At 35.1% G+C, this 7,577-nt stretch overlaps 1 long non-coding RNA gene across 1 annotated transcript; it reads right to left on the minus strand.

Annotated features, from left to right (window-relative positions):
• Positions 1-4,106: 4,106 nt before the first annotated feature.
• On the minus strand, positions 4,107-7,223 carry LOC143679007 (uncharacterized). Its single transcript, XR_013173518.1, has 4 exons — positions 6,955-7,223; positions 6,170-6,344; positions 5,856-5,991; positions 4,107-4,251 (listed from the first exon to the last, which is right to left on the minus strand). It is a non-coding gene; the product is annotated as an uncharacterized LOC143679007 (long non-coding RNA).
• Between the last annotated feature and the right edge of the window lie 354 nt (positions 7,224-7,577).

The raw sequence follows: 7,577 nt of genomic DNA on the forward strand, positions 1-7,577 counted from the left end.
GTTCCAGTAGCCTTGTTTCTTGAAGATGATTGTAGGAAGACAATGTTTACAGTGTGACTGTGTGATTGTGAAAACCTTGTGGTCTGATGGTCCTTTTACCTAGGGTATGGACAGATGAGTAAAAAATATGGATATAAAAAAAAAACAAATAGGGGGAAGAAAGTTTAAAATATATTGGGTAGATGGAAATATTAGTGGTCAAGGAGAGTGAGGGGTAAGCGGTATGAGTATGTATAAGTTTTTATTTTTTCTTTTTATTTCTTTTTCTGGAGTGATGCACATGATCTAAAAAGTGATCATGGTGATGAATCTATAACTATGTGATGATATTGTGAGCGATTCATTTTACATCATGTATGGAATTTTTGTATATTAAAAATGTTTGTGTTTGTATGTTTTATCAATAAAAGTATTTTAAAAAAAGTTCTGGGTTTTGTCAAATGCCTTTTCTGCATCAATTCAGATAATCATGTGGGTTTTTTTTTCCTGCCTCATTCTATTAATGTACTGGATGCACCGTTTAGAATCTTATCTTTAAAATAAGTAGTTCAGAATGTGGTATAAAATTCAAATGGTGCGAAAGGCATATAAGGAAATAGAAGTCACCCTTTTATCCTTGTCCCCCAGTCACCTAGACCTCCACCCCAGAAGGTAACCACTGTTGCAGATATAGATGATACATCATATACATTTATATATATATATATAGTTTTGAGACAAATGATAGTATACTACACATATTCTCTTTTATGCTTATAGCTCTTCCACACCAGAACATAAAGAACTGCCAAATTCTTTTTATCAGTTGTATAATATACTACCATATGGATTGGCATATTTTATTTAACAAATCCTCTATTGATGGACACTTAGTTTTTTTGCAGTCTTTTGTATTACTGTGCTTCAATAACCTACATATATCATTTTGTACATGTGAGTATAACATACCACCATTTTTGATCTGTTGAAGGAAAATGATCATTTGTTTCCTGCTATTTAAAATCATAAAGGATGTGAGTGACAGTGAACCCTTCCTAAATCACAATCACTTACAAGTAAAAATAATTATTTTATTTGAATATCTAATTCTGATGACAAATGGAGGAAATAAAGATTTGAATGGTTACAGGAGAAGATTGAAATTTCTATAGGAAAAGGTTTTCTTCAATTGTGTTAGCTTTATTACAAACCTGAGTCCTAGTCTTATGTTGCTATTGTATTAAGCAAGATTTCACATTATTGTTTAATGTGAAAGCAGTCAGCATCTTGCCTGGCACAGAGAAGTGCTAAATAAAAATTCTCCCCCATCTATAGTACTCACATTCAGAATTATAAATTTTCCAAATGAAGATAGTATTTCCAAGAATATTTTATTTATTTTTGCCTATGAGATTCTCTACATGAAAGAATCACTGTAGTTGATTGTATGCAAGTATTAACTTGAAGATTGAATACCTATTAATGAATTGCTAAATGCATTTTAATTAATTATACATCAAATATGTTACAGTGATAAATATTTCATCAGTGGTATTCCTGCTGTTAGGATGCAGAGTATGGGGAGGAAGAACAATCAATTAAAAGGAATTTAGTGTAACCCCAACCACAGATAATCTTTATTTTAGAAAAATAAGATTTTCCAGAAATTTTTTAGTGTAACTGACCCAAAGCTTTATGTCACTCACATCTTTTATGATTTTAAATAGCAGGAAACAAATGATCACTTTCCTTCAACAGATCAAAAATGGTGGTATGTTATACTCACATGTACAAAATGATATATGTAGTTTACTGAAGCACAGTAATACAAAAGACTGCAAAAAAACTAAATGCCCATCAATAGAGGATTTGTTAAATAAAATATGCCAATCCGTATGGTAGACATAGTTCTACCACAGTTCATTTTCCATCAGTAAACTAAGAAGGGTTGATACTGCTTTTCCAAGTGTAAATAGATTTGATCCTTTCTCCAGTGAGCACCACAATGTTGCCTGAAAGTTCAGTGGAACCCATTTCGGATTTATTTCTGTAACTGCCCAGAATAAAACCTCGCAACAGTTTTTACTGGACTGATCATCTTGGATGGAGGAATACAGATAGATGAAAACCTACTTATTAGTTTCCTAAAGCTGCTGTAACACATTATCACAAACTGGGTGGCTTAAAACCACAGAGATTTATTCTCTCACAGTTCTGGAGGCCATTAGTCTAAAATCAAGGTGTTAGCAGGGTCTTTCTCCCTCTGAAGGCTCTAAAGGAGAATTCATTCCTTACCTTTTCCAGCTCCTGGCAGCTCCTGGTGTTCTTGGCCTAGGGATCCAGTTTCTTCCTCCATGGTCAAATTACCTCCTTATCTTCTGCCTGTCAAATCTCCCTTTGCCTCACCTTTTCAAAGACACTTGCCATTGGATTTAGGGTCCATCTAACCCAGAATGATCTCATCTCAAGACCTTAATTTACTCATATCTGCAAAAACCCTTTTTTCAAGTAAGGCAACACTCACATGTTCTGGGGATTAGGACATGGACATATCATTTTGGAAGTATTCAGCCTACTTCATCTATCAATATTCTATGTCAGCATTATGACATTATCTTTGCAGAGGTATTTGAGAATATCCTGAAGCCTTAGTTCTCAAACTTATCCAACTAACTTTGTTCTATATCTATCCACAAGTGCCAAACACAATGCCTGACACAAAGGGAGTGCTCACTATATCTTGCCTGAAAGAAAATATTTCTTCAATTTTATCTTCTCTCCTGCCCTGCCCATGCAATGAATCTAGCTCGGCAGGGAAGTGGTTTAGTGGAGGTGAAGGTTAGGGTTCCAAAGCAAAGGTGGATGGAAACCATCTTAGTCATGAGAACATTCCCAACTTGCAGAAGTGAGAGGGACCCCTTTCTGACACACTTCACATAAATCCCTAAGTGTTTGGAAAACAGTTCCTGGAACCTGGCTGAGCCACTTTCACAGGTGTCTGTTTTAGGGGCTCCTATAATTTTCCTAGAACTGATTTAAGAGGAACTGACCTAGGACCCTTCTAAAAATGAGACTTAGTGACCCATCCAGACAAGTTTCCTGAAGGTGTACACACATTTCCTGTATAAGACCATGAAATTTCTTAACAGTGTGAAGGGATAAATGGAAAAAATATTATTGATTTAAAGCATACAAAAATAAATCCTAGCATAAAACTTATGATTAGTTCTCAGCACTCTCTTTGCATTGTTACACATGCTTATCCAGATTTTATCCATGTAGTTTACATCATCCTTAATTCTTAAAGCATCCCTGGAAAGATGGATATTCTTATTACTATTTTACATATTAGGAAATTGAGGCTCAGGTGAACTTATTTGTCTATATAGCTAATGATACAGGTTTGTCTGACTTATGCCCTCATTCTTCTAACTACACAATTTTGTACTCTAATACTTTTATATTATTTCAAAAAGGCTTTTCATGCATCTATAAGCTCATCATATTTTTCTCTTTATAGCAGCATAACATTACATTATATTATTATGCCATTGTTATTCACCCACTCTATTATTGAACATTTGTGTTCTTTCAGGTTTTTCATTATTATAAACAATGCTATTATAAACATGTTTTTGTTGTTCATGTAGCTCATTTTCCTCTTTTGAATGATTTCTTGGAGATAAATTCCCAGGAAGTTTTTACTGGGTGAAAGGACACAAACATTTATATGGCTCTAGCTATATATTACTAAATTTTTCTCTGAAAGAATTGTGCTATGTCATTGCATCTTGAAAGGGAGTACTATTTTCTTTCACCAGCGGCCTGTAAAAAATATGAGGCAGTCTGGATGGCTTCACTATTTAAAACAGCCTTTTGTCTCTATATTTGCTTGGGGATGCCCCAGGGCCATATGAGACTCCCTGAAAATGATTTATGATACAAGTACGTACAATCTAGAATAAGCTCTCACATGGGATGGCGTGATTCCCTCTTCCCAGAAGAGTCTTACTTGAAGGAGTTCTCTTTTCCCTTTGGAAGTCACAGGATCAACAGAAGGTTTTTCAAGCAACTGGCACTTTTTTATTTAGACTTTTTTATTTATTTTTAAAATAAAAAAAATTTTATTTTTTTTTTTTATTTTCCCTTTTTGGGAAAATGTGTGGGAGGAGCAGTTAATGTCCATTAACTAGCCCATTGGTTTGCCATTCCAAACTAGGTGCGAAGGGTTGAGATAAGTAACATCAAGGAAAGGAGGTCCCAAAGTCAGAGCTGAAAACAATTTCAGAAAATGTCAGGAGGCAGTAGAAGTGAGGAAAAATCATAGAATATAAAAGCTTTGTTCCAACTGAAGCAAAGTGGTTTTGAGATCTTTAATATCTCTTCATCTTAGTTATCATTCATACAGGAAGAGCGCCAATTGCAGAGTACCTTTTGAGGTACTGAAGTCATGGCTGCTATTATATAATTAATAAATGTAGTACCACCAAAGTATAGCTTAAGCAAAAGTGCAGTAGGTGTTACAGGAAAAGTATAGACATTGAAGGTGAGCAGAACTGGCTTGGAATCCTAGCCTTATCTCTTTCTAGTCAGGTAGCCTTGGGCAAGTTACTAATCCTCTTTGACCCTCAGTTTCCTCATCTGTAAAATGGGGGTTTGATACTCACCTTCAGAGTTTGTTTTACAGCCTAAATGTAGTGAAAGGTGTATGCCAACCAATATAGCAAATGCCCAATAAATGGGAGCTATTACTGAATTCATATATCCATCAAAACAGCCTTGATGATGTGTCCATCAAGACCAACCATATCTTTCCCCACACCAGTGGTTCTCAAACTTCTATATGCATTGGAATCGCCTAGGATACCTGTTTAAAATGAATATTTTCAGGCCCATTCCCACAGGAATTCTGTTTCCATCAGTCTTGTTGGGATCCAGGAATCTGCTGGATTTAGTATAACTAAAATGAATTTAGTATAACAATTCCAAAGTGATTATGTTTCTGGTAGTCCATGAAGCATAGTGTATAAAACACTGCCCTATGGTCTCAGAGACTAAAAAGAAAACAAATTTCCATCACCAATATGCAATAAAAATTCTATAGCATGCGGATATAAAATTACAGATATCCAAATACTAAATGGTTCTATTTTCTGGGTGATTTAATTTTTATCTACCTAAAGGTACCAGAATCGTCCTAAAGCAAAATTGTATCCCTTAACACCCATACTATGAGTGAATGTGTGTAAACTTTTCTTCCTTGGAGTTGTCCTCATCCCTCACTCTCAGATACCGTTCTTTCCTCTGGACCTGTGCTATCTACTGGTCTCTCCTTGGACTGTTGGCAGGCATTACCAGGTAAATACCGCGCTACAATTTTACATTTCATTTGTGTCTCCTCATCCCAAATGGACTTTAAGTCCAAAAAGGCAGTGACCAGAAAATGTCTTTTCTTTTTCTGCATCCTCCACAAGCATCTTCTAAGGCCCATGAATATGATATGTGTTTCATAAATATATTTGAATGTATGTTGTAGACTAATACTCTTTGATAAATTATTCACCCAGGAGTGGCTCAAAATTACAGTTGTGAAAGGGTGAGCCATTACTGTTCTCGGCTTTGGAGTCAAACAGAACTGAATCCAGACCTCAGGCCTATGTAAGTTCTGTAACCTCACTGAGTCTGTTTTCTCTTATGTAGAGAAAGAATAACTCCTACCTTGCCGGATTGTTGTGGGGATCACATAACTATGTTCCCACATTTCCTGGCAAAATGCCTAACAACTTGTAATAATCTTTAAATGGTATCTGCTTGCTTTTATTCTCTATCTAAGAGTACCACAAGGAATAATAGATGGAAATGGCATAGATATTTACCTGCAGATGTTAATAAACAACTGATTATTTTTTCTGAGAAAAGCTGGGATTCTTTCTTTCTTTCTTTTGTATTTTTTCTAAGGTCCAGCATTTTCAGCTTTAAGTAACAGATTGTCTGGAGGTTTGTAAGGATTCCCTATAGAGATGGAAAAGGATACAGAGCAGTCATTTTATAAGTCCCAGGCATTCGCACAGAATAGTACAATCAGTGTTTAAGTTTCTGCCTTACAAACCCCCTCTGTTCATGATTACTGCAACTTTTCTCCCATTACGGCGGATGGACAAGCATCCAAAATGAAGACGATGCATCCTACCTGAATGCACAGCTTTTCATACTACAGATAAGAGATTGCTGGTACAGGAGGGAGACAGACATTGGGATCTCCCGGGCAGGTCTTAGAGATGCTGTGAGGGAAATTATCACACGAGTGGGTATCTGGTTTTCTTATTCCTCTGAAACATTATCAGTTATAGATCAAAGTTTCTATGCTATGGAGGAAAAATATATAAAATTTAAGCATAAATATAGTAATTGAGATATTTCTAAAAGCAAAAAAATTGAAACAACCAAGCATCTAAGAATAAGGTGAATAGTGGTGAAATAAACCATGATATATTCGCTTGATATAATATTAAGAAGTCATCAAAAATGTTTACTTATACATATTAAAATATGTCTGACATAATAACATATGGAAAAAGTAATAATATATGGAAAATGCATTTATTTTAAATAAGACAATAAAATATACAATTCTATATTTAGATTACAGTTCTATTTTTTAAAACTCCACCTATTTAAAGAACAGAACGACCTCTCAAGAATGTAAACATTGTTTATATTTGGACAGAGCTTATTTTCATTTTTTAACTTTTCTGAGTTTTTCAAATATTCTTTGAAGAATATGTATTACTTTTATGAGGTTTCTGGATACTTAACAGTGAAAAGGATGGATGATAACAAAAACAGCAATAACCTTTATAAGCAGCACAATTTAGGTTTATGGTTGCTCAGGGAAGAAAAAAAACAATTTATGCCAAACATGAAAGCAGCTGAAAAATCCTCCAGATGGTTTAGAAGAACTCCCACATTCCCTACCTGATATCGCCACCTGCATTCTCTCCTGATAAAATAGCAAATACATTTTTAGATTGGAAAATAAAATCCTAGGTTCTAGAATAATAAATGAAGTCATTTTAGGGGCCAGAAAGTTCCATGCTAGATACTGATGTGGAATCACTGAAGATGATCGGCCACCACCCAGACAACTGATAAATCTTTAGCAGCGCAGACCTTTCTCCACCTCAGGAGTGATGCAGAGTCTTCCTAGCCGCCCCCTCCCTGCTTCTTATAAAAGCCAATAATAAGCTCGAATTTAGGTGGTGGGATTGTGATGTCAGCAACAATCCAGCCAATCTCCTTGGTGATCATTTACATAGTTTACTCCTTCTGATTCAAGGGAACCCAGTTTCTTTTAGGGAGAGCTTTGAATGGATGTGGGAATCTCCAGCAGAAAGAGAATAAAGTGACATTAACAAAGGAATATTTATAATGATGTTAGTATTAAAATACAGTGGTCAAAATTATTATATCTAGTTCCTCTAGAGAATACTTGTAACTTCCAAGCACTGTACACAGTATGTTAAATCTTAAAATAGCTCTCTATCTACTCATTTGATATTTAAAACACGTCTTTGTTTTTTTTTTAAAAATTCCTACAG

This window comes from Tamandua tetradactyla, chromosome 4 (genome assembly GCF_023851605.1).
Source record: "Tamandua tetradactyla isolate mTamTet1 chromosome 4, mTamTet1.pri, whole genome shotgun sequence".
In the NCBI taxonomy this organism is placed as follows: Eukaryota; Metazoa; Chordata; class Mammalia; order Pilosa; family Myrmecophagidae; genus Tamandua; species Tamandua tetradactyla.